Raw genomic sequence first — 15398 nt, 5'->3', positions numbered from 1 at the left:
AAAAGGTAATCAATACGCTGGACAGGGAAGAAGTAGTGGTAGGCGGGGGGCTCTGTGGGCGTCGGTCTCCGGTCGGGTGGTACATTGGGCTTGAAATGCGTGATGCTGCGACGAGCAGTGCCCGTCTTCGTAGGTGGTTCCCCTGTGCTCGTCTGGCCGTTGTTCTGTCTGTTGTCTTGGGTTTCATCACGGGTACGCTTCGCTGCAGCGCTGGTAACTGTTTCCATTGCGACCTCGGGAGCTTCCGTCACTTCAATTATATCTTTTGAAGGCATAGTCGTATTAGCAACTTCATGTTGACTAGCGGGCTCTTTGTCTGTGTTAGTTGCCGCGGCTACGGGGCCTTCGTCTTCGTTGGTGTCCTTCGTGTTCGTATCTTTCTTTCCGGGTGGCTTTGTCTCAACAGTTGTCACAGCGGAGTCTTCATGCTCATCTTCCCGTGTAGCTTCCTTGGCGTCATTCAGGTCCATAATATGTTCCGACGTATCATAACTTCGCGGTGGTCCTGCTACTGATGCATAAGATCGCACGCACATGGTCTCATCGTGGCCATAGCGGCGACAATGACCACAGCGTGGGACACGACAGTCTCGTCGCATGTGTCCGATGCCGTGGCACCGGAGGCAGAGCGGTGCTCTGCCCGGAACAGAGACAAGCGCCAGGTCTTCCGCAACTCGCAGTTGATGCGGCAAGTCATCCGTACTCACGCCCACCTTCAGTTGTAAGGTCACTGACCTCGTTGTAGTATTCTTCTCGTTACAGCCTTGAACACGCCACTTATCTCTGGTGACTTCCAGGACTTTGCCGAATGGAGCCAATGCAGTGCGCACGTCTTCATCGAGAACGCCATGCAAAAGCCAGTACAGCTTTATCCTTAGCGCCTGGTTGCACAGATCGACTACAACGCAGCGTCGGTCTTTCACAGTGAAGTTTCCAGCTGCCAGCATCTTTTTCTTTGCTTCGTTGTCACAGAACGTCACCGCCCAGACATGATTCATTTGATACGCACCTAGTGCGACCACTTCCGTTAGTAGCGAAAGTTGCTCGAGTGCATCTCTAAAATGTTCTACCCTATACGGCCTGGCTTTCAAATCGGCGTGTAAAAAGACAGTGTCCTTCACAGTCGTACCTGAGGGCAAAGTCGGCAAAACAATTTGGTAGTCCTGGCTGAACATCTCGGTTGACCTGTTACCGCCGCCTCGGGGGGCGGCTATACCTGCTCCTTGGGAGCTCATGAGACGCACGTCCGCACGCTACGGTGGCCGGAAGTGGAATCCCTGCGCCACTCTGCTTTACTGTTAAGGAGTGTAAATTTGCTCACATTTGTAATAAACGATTTAAGCTTCTTAAAGCGCGGAAAGGAGGCGTCGTGCATGAGTGCGATTCACGGCATACAATATTGCACGCCGACATGAAATAACGCGCTGATTAGATATTTCTGTAAAATGTGAGAAAAATGAAAATATCTCTAGGAGAGCGTGGTTTCGATCCACGGACCTCTCGGTTATAGGCCCAGCACGCTTCCACTGCGCCACTCTGCTTTACTGTTAATGCGCGTAAATTCGCACACATTTGTAATCAACGATTTAAGCTTCTTAAAGCGCGGAAAGGAGGCGTCGTGCATGAGTCCGATTCACGGCATACAATATTCAACGCCGACATGAAATAACGCGCTGATTAGATATTTCTGTAAAATGTGAGAAAAATAAAAATATCTCTAGCAGAGCGTGGTTTCGATCCACGGACCTCGCGGTTATAGGCCCAGCACGCTTCCACTGCGCCACTCTGCTTTACTGTTAATGCGCGTAAATTCGCACACATTTGTAATCAACGATTTAAGCTTCTTAAAGCGCGGAAAGGAGGCGTCGTGCATGAGTCCGATTCACGGCATACAATATTGCACGCCGACATGAAATAACGCGCTGATTAGATATTTCTGTAAAATGTGAGAAAAATGAAAATATCTCTAGGAGAGCGTGGTTTCGATCCACGGACCTCTCGGTTATAGGCCCAGCACGCTTCCACTGCGCCACTCTGCTTTACTGTTAATGCGCGTAAATTCGCACACATTTGTAATCAACGATTTAAGCTTCTTAAAGCGCGGAAAGGAGGCGTCGTGCATGAGTCCGATTCACGGCATACAATATTGCACGCCGACATGAAATAACGCGCTGATTAGATATTTCTGTAAAATGTGAGAAAAATGAAAATATATCTAGCAGAGCGTGGTTTCGATCCACGGACCTCTCGGTTATATGCCCAGCACGCTTCCACTGCGCCACTCTGCTTTACTGTTAATGCGCGTAAATTCGCACACATTTGTAATCAACGATTTAAGCTTCTTAAAGCGCGGAAAGGAGGCGTCGTGCATGAGTCCGATTCACGGCATACAATATTCCACGCCGACATGAAATAACGCGCTGATTAGATATTTCTGTAAAATGTGAGAAAAATGAAAATATCTCTAGCAGAGCGTGGTTTCGATCCACGGACCTCTCGGTTATAGGCCCAGCACGCTTCCACTGCGCCACTCTGCTTTACTGTTAATGCGCGTAAATTCGCACACATTTGTAATCAACGATTTAAGCTTCTTAAAGCGCGGAAAGGAGGCGTCGTGCATGAGTCCGATTCACGGCATACAATATTGCACGCCGACATGAAATAACGCGCTGATTAGATATTTCTGTAAAATGTGAGAAAAATGAAAATATCTCTAGGAGAGCGTGGTTTCGATCCACGGACCTCTCGGTTATAGGCCCAGCACGCTTCCACTGCGCCACTCTGCTTTACTGTTAATGCGCGTAAATTCGCACACATTTGTAATCAACGATTTAAGCTTCTTAAAGCGCGGAAAGGAGGCGTCGTGCATGAGTCCGATTCACGGCATACAATATTCCACGCCGACATGAAATAACGCGCTGATTAGATATTTCGGTAAAATGTGAGAAAAATGAAAATATCTCTAGCAGAGCGTGGTTTCGATCCACGGACCTCTCGGTTATAGGCCCAGCACGCTTCCACTGCGCCACTCTTTTTTTTTTCTTTATTACCGACTTGGCAACGTACAACACAAGATAATAACAATACATGAGGGTCACGATAAAAGTGTCTGCCACTGGTTGGCTGACACGGGGGCTAAAAACGCTTGAGGTTCGCAAGCTCAGTCATCACACTGAGCCATGTTGGTTGCTCTTTTTGCAAACTGTACAATTCTTTAATATAACAAATGCTTTCGATGAAGTACTCTCTAACAGGCCGGAGGTTTGGTTCGGCATGTCTCACGGCCATTCTACATTTCCATAGACTATGCAAGGACAACAGCATGAACATATGTCACAATACCAGGAATCTTGGACATCGCCGAACTGCGCCTCTAGCGGCCGCCTCTGAAAACATGCGCATTTTCTATGGGAGAGCGTCGTTTTTCCCAAATAACTAATCATAGAAGCCATCTTTCAAAATATTACCGTGGAAATAGGCTCTAGGAGCTTAGCCCGACATCTCATGCAAGCGGTACCATTACTTACGACAGAAAAACCGTTCCAAATTGCGGGCGAAGTTCGAAGTATGGGAGTCTATGGAAAAGGCCAAATTTTGGAGGCTTTTTTGGCCAGTAAAAAGCAATTTGCGATAACCCTATTGCATCGATCGACGTATTATTGGGGATTTATCTACTTCAATGACTCGGCTTTCAGATAGTTGCAGCAGCAACTCTTGAAATGGCAAAAAAGTCGTTCCAAAATCGCAGTTTTCATAACAAGGTCGCAGAATTTATTGTGGTACGTATATAAACCTAGTTTTTGCCTCTGGCAGCACTCAAACCGATAGCCGAGCGTTCTGCGCGACCACCGATTAGGATCGCTGATACCACGATTGGCAGTTCGCAGGTTCAAAGCCAGCGGCGCCGCTATTTTTTTTTTTATCACTTTGTCGCTGCTTAGTTTAGCGGTTTCCCGCCAGATGGCATATTCCGAAACGCAGGTCATTTAGTTGCGGTTCTTGTTTCGTTTCTTTCTACTGTACCAACGTCTTCCTAAAAAAAAATAGCTGGCTGGTTTCGAGAACATGCGAACGTGCTTCCAAACTTCTTTTGCACTTTAGGTGTAATGTATTTTAGACAATAAACCCAACTGTGTGTTTTCAAAGTTGATTTATTTTTAAGTCAAACATTTATGAAGACATTACTAAGAAATATTTTTGCCTATTCAAATAGTGCAGCTAAAAAAGATGTTAGCTCATTGCAACCAGAAAATTACAGCTTTAGGCGAGGAAAACAGGACCCTCAAAGAGGAATTATGCCGCTATAAACAAACGGAACAAGTTACACCCGTAGCATCACCACCCTTAGCTGTTACACCCACAGACCAAATGGAGGAAGGGACTACACCCCCACCACCCAAACGTAAAGCCGAAACCCAGGCCAATGAAGACAAACCCAAACGCGCACCAACCGAGACTAATGTCGTAACGGAATTTCAGCAATCCATAAAAGAATTAAACGAGTGGATGAGTAACTCATTCCGACTGATCTCAGCCCTTACTGAACGTGTAGACAGTATAGCCAAAATTACTCAACAACAAAATGAACAACTTCAGCAGCGACTCCTCGCAGTGGAGGCGTTGATTACTCCTTCGCCACCTAGCAGCCTGGAACCCATGGCAAGTGTGCAGCAACCTACCTCGTCGCCCTTCAGCTTGATACAGCCGGCGACATTTGTCCCCCCCGCACCCAATCATAGCTAGAAATCCTACCTACACGATTTGGCAATGGAATTGTAGAAGCTACGCAAACAAGAAAGCGATTTTACACCAATACCTTAGGCAAAAAGATAAACCCGATATCATTCTATTACAAGAGACCCATGGTCTCGCTAAATTGGCAGGCTATCGCTCGATCGGCTACGCCGAAGGGGAGACGACCGCCCTTACCACATTAGTTGGACGAAACATTACAGTCAAGCAACACGACACCAAAATTACCAATATAGACAATATCTTTATTGAACTCATTCCGCAACGCAAGACACACGAAAGTCTCTTCATACTCAACATATACAGCAGCCCCAAACACAAGAAGCAGAGATTTCTCACGCTCTTTAAACGCGCCCTCAACATCGCCGACAGAAATCCCATCATAATCGGAGGGGACTTCAACGCACCATATACTGCCTGGGGATACTCTTATGTGTTTCCCAAAGGCAGAGACCTGTGGTTCGACTCGCAGCAGGAGGGCTTAGCTCTCATCACCAATCCTAGCAGACCCACCCGCGCGGGCACTAGCTCCAGTAAAGACACAACACCCGATTTAACGTTCACTAGAAACACATCCGCAGCCACCTGGCAGAACACATTAGAGGACCTAGGAAGCGACCACTACATCATCGCGATACACGTTCAGGGCGGCCCACGTAAACCCACGGGAAAACAGCTCAAGCTAGTGGATTGGACTGAGTTCCGCAAATCACGCGAGAACCAGGTCCAACCCATCGACGACATAGAACACTGGACTGACACTCTTAAACAGGATGTTAACAAGGTCACACACATTGTACCTCCTGAGGCACAACTCGAAGAGATCGATAGCCGGCTCCTCCACATGTGGGAGGCAAAACAATCGCTCAAAAAGAGATGGGAGACACAGAAACACAACAGAAACCTCAGGAAACGCATAGCGCTCCTCAATAAGGAGATAGAGATGTATGCAACACAGCTATGCCGACAACATTGGGACGAAACCTGCAATGCAATGGACGGGCAATTAAGTTTAGGTAAAACGTGGCGTTTTCTCAGATTCCTACTCGACCCAGAAGACAACAAATCTGCCCACCGACAAACCATCAACAAACTCATACACGCGTACAAGGGCACAGAGGAGGAATTCCTTAGGGAGGTAGAGCTCAAATACATCTCTCAGGTTCCTCCTAAGCAGGACACAGACTACGCAGGCCAGTCCAACACCACCCTAGACGAGGAATTCACCGAGGCGGATATCCGCGCCGCCCTGCACAAACTTAACTCCAAATCTGCCCCAGGTCCCGACACCATTACCTACAGGACACTACGTAATCTTGACGACGAGTCAATCACGCAACTCACAAAATACATTAACCAATGCTGGACCACCGGCAGCTTGCCCCCGCAGTGGAAAAAGGCCCAGGTGATCCTCATTCCTAAACCGGGTAAACCACTAAATACTAACAATCTTAGGCCCATCTCCTTAACGTCGTGCATGGGCAAATTGATGGAGCACATGTTCCTGGATAGACTAACAAATTACCTAGAGGACAATGACCTATTTCCATACACCATGATCGGCTTCCGTAGGCATCTCTCGACCCAGGATACCATGCTGCAGCTGAAACACCACATCATAGACTGCACAGGCCGCTCCACTAAGGCCATTCTCGGCCTAGATCTTAAGAAGGCCTTTGATAACGTCACACACAGCACCATCCTAAATCAGATCAACACCCTAAACTTGGGCCTTCGCACGTACAATTATATCAGAGCATTTCTAACGGACAGAACAGCCACCATCACCGTAGGAGCGCTCACATCGTCCGAGATAACCATGGGAAGCGTGGGCACCCCGCAGGGTTCCGTGATATCTCCGATGCTGTTCAACCTCGCCCTCCTAGGCCTTCCGTCACAACTTCAGACAATCCCCGGACTCCATCACACTCTTTATGCCGACGATATCACCCTCTGGGTATGCGAGGGCAGTGATGGATCCATAGAACAAATATTACAGGAGGCTATTGACACAGTAGAACGGTATCTGCAAGGGACAGGACTATCCTGTTCGGCGGAGAAATCCGAGCTACTGCTATATCGCCCTACACTCAAGGGCCGACCACCCAAACATCACCAAGCACAGACACACGCCGATATAACACTCACGACAAGCGACGGTCACATCATACCAACCGTGGATAAAATTAAGGTATTAGGACTGATAATCGAGAGTAAGGGCACAAACGGCGAGACAGTTCGCAACATTGACGCAAAAGTATCGAACACGATGCGCCTTATTAAACGCATCAGCAATAAACACAAAGGCATGAAAGAGTCTAGCATCCTCCGCCTCATCCAATCATTCGTACTCAGCCAGATCACGTATGCGGCAGCCTATCACCGATGGTTCGTCGCAGAAAAAGCAAAACTCAACAGCCTCATTAGGCGAATACATAAACAAGCACTAGGATTGCCGCAACACGCCAGCACAGACCTCCTTCTTAAACTGGGATTACACAATACCCTCGAGGAGCTTATCGAGGCGCAACAAATATCACAATACGAGCGATTGGCCAGGACTAAGTCAGGCCGCCAGATAATTGAGAATCTCGGCATCTCTTACCACACCCAACACGGCGACAAACATGACATACCACGCGATATCCGAACTAAACTCACAGTTTCACCGATACCCAAGAACATGCACCCCGAACACAACGAGGGCAGACGCGTCAGTAGAGCCAAAGCTATGACTAAGATTTTTGGTCACAACGAGGAAGCGGTCTTTGTCGATGCAGCACGCTATCGGGACCGTCACCGCTTCGTAGCTGCGGTCGTAGACCACACACATCAATGCAAAGCAAGCGCATCAATCGCCACAAGACACGTAGAAACGGCGGAGGAAGTGGCTATCGCGCTGGCGATAGCTCACACCAATGCCTCGTACATCATCAGCGACTCCAAAACGGCTGTGCGAAACTACGCCAACGGCAGAATCTCCCCTGAGGCATTGCGGATCCTTAATACAGGCAAAACTTATGAGGCAGACAAATGCGTACAAATTCTCTGGATCCCAGCCCACACACCTCTTGATCAGCCGGAGTTCAGTCCAAACGAGGTGGCGCACAACGTGGTTCGAGGTCTCACGTTCCGAGCCGGGTTCGAAGAAGCAGCCACTCGAACGGACACCTCCGCGGTGGTGTGGGAATGGGACGATCGGCTCACTAAATTCTGTGATATTACTCAACATTATCGAATGCAAAGGCGTGAGTATCCACCACCTCACCTCAAACTCAATAGGGCCCAGTCCGTTCAATGGCGGCAACTACAAACACGAACATACACGAACCCTGTCATCATGAACCATATATACCCCGAATTATATACCACCAATCTATGCCAGTATTGTAACACCAGAGCCACACTAGATCACATCCTATGGGCATGTCCAGCATTAATCAGCAATACTGGGGTCGCGGCCTCCAATGAGGGCTTTCGGGCGCGTTGGGGGACTGCGCTGCTCAGTTCAGGCCTGGACCAGCAACTGTGGGCTATCCAGCAGGCCGAGGAAGCTGCCGGGAGACACGGTCTCTCCGCTGGCTCCTAGGTGGGAACCCAGCCCAGCAATCTGCCGGAAATAAATAAAGTTCTTCTCTCTCTCTCTCTATTCAGCTATGTCATGGAAAGGCGTGTTTGTGCGACTTTTGTTCAGCCTGAAACTTACCACAAAAATAAATAGCTTCCCGTGTGTGCAATTAAAAGATGCAGAAGTAGAAAACTTGGCTGCAGCCCCAGACGTAGTATTCTTACAGAGGAATACAGAAGCTATTTGACTGAGTATATTTGCATTATATCAAAGCAGAATTTTTGCGTACCGGATCTTCGGTGCAAATGAAGGCTGTCCGAATTATTTCACAAGCTTTTTTGCTTAGTCCAAACCAATACCTCGAATCATAAACATTCTATCCTCAATATTCAGCGCACGTGTCTTATCATTTGAACCATTCCCATATACCTTCACGAAATTCCCGAAATACTAAAGGTCTTCATACCCTTTTACCACGACGTACGCAGAGGAGTATTGGAAATAATGCGAAAGGACACCGGGGCGTGTTAATGTAGTTTGTCGTGTAAAAATAGAGAACTATTCCAATCACAGATCACACCATTTTTGAGTTATGCCCACAAAGCGTTGCAAGAAGACATTTTTTTCGGCTAGAATAACCAAAGTTACTATGGCATTCTGCTGTTCTGTTCTTAACTAACTCTATTGCTGAATCAGATCGCAGCACCATGATATAATTACTGGTACATTTCTTCAGTAATTCTGTAAGAATTTTCTCATACGCTAAATTTAACGTGTTTGGACAATTGAAGAAACATGAGAAAGGACCGTGAGGTTTGCAGAAATGTTCCCTTATTAGAATCGTTTATCACCCATATCGGTACGGTGGTATTGTCATGATCACGCCAGCGTCCACTGACACCATTTATCACTTTACTGCCTGTAAATAAAATACAAAAGTGTCGTTCCTTGTGCGTGAGTAGCACAATCGCAGCTGATCCTTTCATATGGGCCCACTAAGCCACACCTTCCCTTTTCTGCCATGGTGCCACAAGAGATGTCAATTTCACCCTTGAATTTCTCCCTTTCAGTTTCCTAAAAAGTATAGGGACGTACACAAGACGAACATTCGAAGTTTTGAAGTAGTCCTGAGATTTTAGTAAAATTCCATAGGCAATGTTATTATCCTTTATTTGTTTACATATTTATTACACCTGATTGGTGATAATAATGACGTACTACATAATAGTTCAGTTCTTCTACTAAATAAGTCATGTCTGAGATGGCTGTCGTGAAAATTAACCAGGTGTAAGCACTGCATGACGTTGGCTGGAAGGCCATTCATTAAAAAAAAATGTGTGCAGAATAAGGAAAATGCAGGTGTTCAATCGCACAGTCGCCGCCAAAAGTTTACGCGGCCGAGGTTCTGCGCAAAAGTTCATTTTCAACGCTGCTACGCCCGCAGCCAGTAAAAAAATGCAAAACTTTTGTTTTGTTTACTCTAGACCAGTATACGCTATAAATTCGAATACTACGATGCGTGACTAAGGCGTAGAAATATAAATATTTTTTCACCTTCTGGGGTACGAAAACTTTTGACGCTGACTATACGTTCTGAAGGCAAGGTTGCTTTTTAGCTTATTCGTGATGACAAGCGCGAACTCTTGATGATGGAATATTGGAGCGTAGAATTGTATAACTTGTGCAAGCTCAGGCGACTTCACGACGCAAACATAGCGATGAGGGGACGTCGAGACTTGCCTCACCGCCGCCTCACGGGCGTGCTGTGCCGCCCAGGTTTGGTCGTCGAGGGTGGAGCTCCGCAGAGCCTCACGCAACCTCGACGAGAGGGTCGTGGTGTGAATGTGAGTGTACTGTGCTGGGCACTCCCACAGCATATGCGGAAGCGTAGCCGGGTGAGTGCCACAGCACCGGCAGTTTGGGGTACTGTAAACTTCAGGGAACATAAGGTGGAGGCGGGCGGGTGAAGGGTACGTATTTGTTTGTAGCAGACGCAGGGTGGTAGCCTGCGCCCAACTGAATTTGGGGTGAGGTGGGGGGAAAGATCGGCACAGCATGCGTTTTGTTTATTAACACTGATGATAAATGAATAGTCAAAATAAATGAAGGTTACTGTGCGATTCTGGACAGACTCGAGTGTAACGCATAAGTTCTATATCACGGTAGGTTCCATACTAATTCTATACTACGCATTCCTATTCGAATTTTGGCTTGTCTTAAGCCTACCGAGTTTCAAGTAATCAAAATAGGTAGGCGATTGCTTCTTGGGATGAAGCCGAGGCCATGGTAGATGTGATTAGTAATGCGGTATATGTGAGTAGGCTGACTGGGATTATTACATGAAGTGCGCCAACGTACCTACGTAAGGTCACGGTGGAAATTACAGACCCCTTTATTGTATATATATATTGAAGTCATCGGAGAGTGTCTTTGCTAAAAAGTAATAAGTTTAATAATATCAGGACTGATTAGCCTTCTGTTAAAAGTTTAGGAAAAATACCATGTACGAAGTTCTATTGTGATTTAAATTGCAACGTTATCAGCGCTTCCAAAGAAAAGTGACTGTACAAGTCCATCTTTCTCGGGCGTTCATGTCACCTAGGTACCACCGCCTGACACATGACCTTTATATTTTAAAATCTTCCCCGATGAGGTAAGTTACGTTGCGGCAAAAAATAAATACCCTTTCTAAAGAATGAACCATAACAGCTTCCCGACAAAGCGCAGTACGTTGGCGTAAGTCGTCATTTGTGATAACGATAAGAGCGACAACCCGTTGTTAAAAAAGGCTTGTCACTCCCCGGTTTTTCTTTTTTGCTCAAGGACGCAACTAACCCGTAGAAGGGTAATCCCTCCTTTCGCATGATGCTTGCGACCTTTCTGGTTCCGGACAAGCGCGTTGTTTGTGTATATTTCAGGTGCGCTTGGCATCGAAAGGCTTAAAGCTTTAAACAGCGAAAGGCTGTCACAGTCACTTCGGTAGCTATACGGAAAGCGCGGACAATCAGTCCACTTTCAGCAAACGCGCTCTCAAACAAGACATAATTGTGAGAAAGGGGCTCCTATATTACCCATAGCGAGAAATGTATCCAGAAATTACACCTCGTTATCCCAATGTGTTTATGAGCCACACTCTGCAGCCTGTATTCCGTATTATGACAAAAAATATAGTTTGTGCAGTGTCAGTGTAGCCTAAACATAAAACAGGAAATTGAAGTCATCACATCAACTATCATATATCATAAAGTGAAAGAAATAAAACTGAAACTGTACTTCATAATACTCGCACTGCAAACTTTGATGCATGTGATTCATTTCAATTTCCAATCCGTTCCAGGGTAGAAATATGCTGTTCAGTTGGTAAACACAGATTATTTTGCAAAATTTGAAAAGAATTTTTGCCTCCAACATATGTTCCTATTGGTCATGCACATTTCTCTCTATTGAATATGAGGTCGAAACATCACAAAGTCGAATTGTGAATCGTTTAAAAGTTAAACTGGCTTCTCCACATAGGGCAAATGCCGTAGGAATTTGAGAATGTAATAATACACAATCATTTGGTTGCATAAACTTCCTGGCTATAGGCATGTAATGAAAAGTTCAAATGTATTACACGGCTTTGTCTTTTCGCGGCAATTTCTTCCACTGCATTTATAAAGTAATGTACGTTTTTTTTTTAAATTTTAGCGAGAGTCCAAAAACACATAGCAACTTATTTACGAAAGCGATATGAGTTTCAAGAGCTCGGTAATTAGGTTGTCATTTGAGCAAATAAGACGAGAGACTTTCATGCACAGACAAAATAAGCGGCTAAGAGGAACAGCTGACTAGTCATTCCAGAAAATAAACTGAGTTTAGCTATGTAGCGTTAAAATATGTAGCTTTAAATAATGCACATATTTTATACATCGCCGGAAAGGGGTCATTGGAGATCGCTGGGCGAGGCCTTCGTCCTACCATGGACGAAGTTTAGTTTGATGATGATGTATAAACATTGCCGGAGGTGACCACCCCTCATCCAAGAAATATTTTTTACAGTTTAATAATATATTTATTTGCGCCGTCAGCACAAGAAGGCATTACGGAAGGAAGTGGGTTCAGCAGGCTAAACAAATAATGCAACTATTAAAAAGTAACTTTTTAATCATATAGTTTTACCTGGTGGTACGTGGAAGAAACTTCACTACGCACCAGGAAGGCAGCGTTACAATTATGCCATATTACCTGATATTACAAAGAGTTTAAAAGGAACATAGTAAGTAATTAACAAATTCAGATTACACAACGTACGCTAGTTGATGTTGCATGAAACTTGCGTTTATTAGTACTCTTTAGGATTTATTTGGGGACGCGATACCATTCAAGGGCTGTGCGAGGCCAGAAAGAGCTGAAGGAAGTTAATGTGACTAAATCTGATACGTATTTTGTACAGCTGATCAATACGATGCCATATATGTGGTGACGGAGATACAGTCGTACGCGGATATATCAAGCCAACTTATAACTAATTATTCTGTATATCGAACAGCTGTAAAATACCCTTGAAAATTCCATGCAAATGTATCGGGCTGGTGCACGCGTATAAAGAACGCTCGTTCACCAGCACATTCGATATATCGAACGCGGCACCACGCAGAAGACCTCATAGTGCACGTCTTTGTACACTTTGAGGTATTCTGGCACCTGGAGGTGGAGAAGAGATAGTGCAGTCGGTTGAGCCCTGTCAGCCTGTTCGGCTAGCCCTCATACTACCTCGGACGTCAACATTCCTTCTATCCGATTTTCAAGGCGTCGTCGTGTGGGTTGAGTGCCTATTCATGAGTTTATTTTCCGCAAGCGATGGCCGCTACAAGTGTAAAGAAAAGAATCAGCTTGGACTTTTCAATGAAGTTGAAAGTGAACCAGAATTTTTTTTGCGTGTAAATAAAGTGTACTTGCTTTTTTCCCCAGAGTTGCGTGCAGTAAATTAGCGGCTCTCGGATGCACTAATCGGTAAGCCACCGATTTGTGCAACCTGAGGGCCTATTATTTTATATATCGAATTACCTATACATCGAACTTTTTGTGATCCCCTTCAGGTTCGATATATCCGGGTTCGACTGCATCAGTTTATGGGTTACAAATTCAAGTTTATCTTTATTTGGGGTTAGAGTAGCTATTCGATCATAAGTTGAACATATAAAACGAGTGGAGTAATTTTGAGTTCTAATGAGGTAATAAATACAATGGAATTTCACACATTAGAAGTATACTCAAATTTTATTCCTATTAGTGTTCTCTATAGTAGTAACATGAGAGAGGATGGTGGCCTTATAAGTGTACAGGAGCCAATAACCCAACGTTCGATCCGCATTGTTACTAATCTCGATATACCAGGTAAGATTATCCGTACTATGAACACGTGAATGCTTTATGACTATACAGGCTGTAACTCCGTGTTGTTAAGTAAGTACGTCGAAGAGCTGTTTTGAATGGGAGTTGCTCAGATGATGTTGCTGCTACGTCTGGTGTGCCGCAAGGCTCCGTGTTGGGGCCCATTCCTTTTCATTTTTTTAATGCGAAAGCATTATATGCCCCATTACGCGAAAACCCGTAGTTGTAGTCGGTGACGCTACCAAAAATGGCCGACGGCAAAGAGTAAAAACGCTTCGTAAAAAATGCTCGAATTGATGACATATTTATCAGGCAGGTTCATGTAAACAAAGTAAACTAATCCCTTTGAAATAAAAAAAAATAGGTAAATTTTGATCTGGGCGGGAATCGAAACCGGGCCTCCGGGGTGCGGAGGAGACCCGACTTTGTCCCCTACGGCCGGATAAACTCATCCTAGCTCGACTCGCAACTCCCGCCCCACCACTACTCCGAATTTCGCCGCTGCCGAGAAATGTATGCAGCCGTCTACGCCTCAAGCTCTGGCGAGGCACCGGCCCCGGCCGCCCCAACTCTCTGCCCTACGGCACCCCAAGCTACCCATCGACGATCATAAAATCATCCTCCGTCCCCGTGGCGGCCTCAACCTTCGGACCGTGAACAGCGTTGCGCTTCGCGATGCCATTCTGCAAGCAGCCCGCCTCGGACACCAAGAGGCCCAAGCCAGGCACCGTAATCATCAACACCCTCAAACACGTCGTCCTCATCAACACTCCCGACCCGCAACGCCGACACCACTACCTCGCCATCAAGTCCGTACTCATCAAAGACACTGCCTACGACTACTCCTACGAAGCGGCCCCGGAAGACTGCGCCCGTGGTGTGGTTCACGGGGTCCCTCTCGCCCACTCTTACGAAGACATTCAGGATCATCTCAATCACGAGCAGAACTCTCCCATCCTCGACTTTATACGCATGGACTCCACGGAGCCCATCATCATCCTTTTCGAACAAGACTGGGTGCCCAAGCACATCTACCTCTCCTCCGTACTCTATAGGTGCTCCCTCCTCAAAAAGAATATCGAGCACTGCCCTAACCGCGGCGCACTCGGCCACCGCGCGGATGTGTGCCCGGCTCCCAAGCAACGCCGCTGCTCCGGCTGTGACCAATTAGATCCCCCCCCCCCCCAAGGACCACGCCTGCACGCCGCTCTGCAAGATCTGCAGCAAAGCACACCTTATGGCGGACGGAACCTGCAAGGCCCGCTACCGCACCCCATACCTCGTCAAGAAGAGGTACTGGGATGCCGCCCCCGAGGCAACCGCCAACCAGGCTCTCACCAATCAAGCTCCACCCCAACATAGCAGCTGCTCCATGACCCGCAAGCCTCAGGCCCTGCAGCTCACCCTGGAGTCCCTCCCGGTGCTGCATCCTGCCGCACTGAAACAGCCCTCCAACCGTACCAAGCCCATGGCCTGATCCCACTCCTGGACCGGACTCAGGCAACCCCACTTCCAGTCCCCCCAAAACCACCTGCACAGGAACCCGGCCGCCACACCAGTGAGGGGAGCTAGGCAGGCGTAGTCTCCCAGGACTCCGCGAACCCCCTCTATAAGGAAATGGTGCATGTCCGCGCACAGCTCGCCTCCCTCCACACCACCAACCAACACCTCCAGTCGCAGCCGCATGCCTTCCTGCAGGTCC

General features: G+C 46.8%; 1 non-coding gene and 1 pseudogene across 1 annotated transcript; both read right to left on the bottom strand.

Moving 5' to 3' along the window:
* Positions 1-2465: 2465 nt before the first annotated feature.
* Trnai-uau (transfer RNA isoleucine (anticodon UAU)) lies at positions 2466-2537 on the bottom strand. Its single transcript has one exon. It is a non-coding gene; the product is annotated as a tRNA-Ile (tRNA).
* Positions 2538-3135: 598 nt separating this feature from the next.
* Positions 3136-15398, bottom strand: part of LOC125943913 (uncharacterized) — a 27409-nt pseudogene continuing 15146 nt past the window's right edge.

This window comes from Dermacentor silvarum, chromosome 1, assembly GCF_013339745.2.
Source record: "Dermacentor silvarum isolate Dsil-2018 chromosome 1, BIME_Dsil_1.4, whole genome shotgun sequence".
Lineage (NCBI taxonomy): Eukaryota > Metazoa > Arthropoda > Arachnida > Ixodida > Ixodidae > Dermacentor > Dermacentor silvarum.
This window is presented reverse-complemented; position numbering and strand designations above follow the sequence as displayed.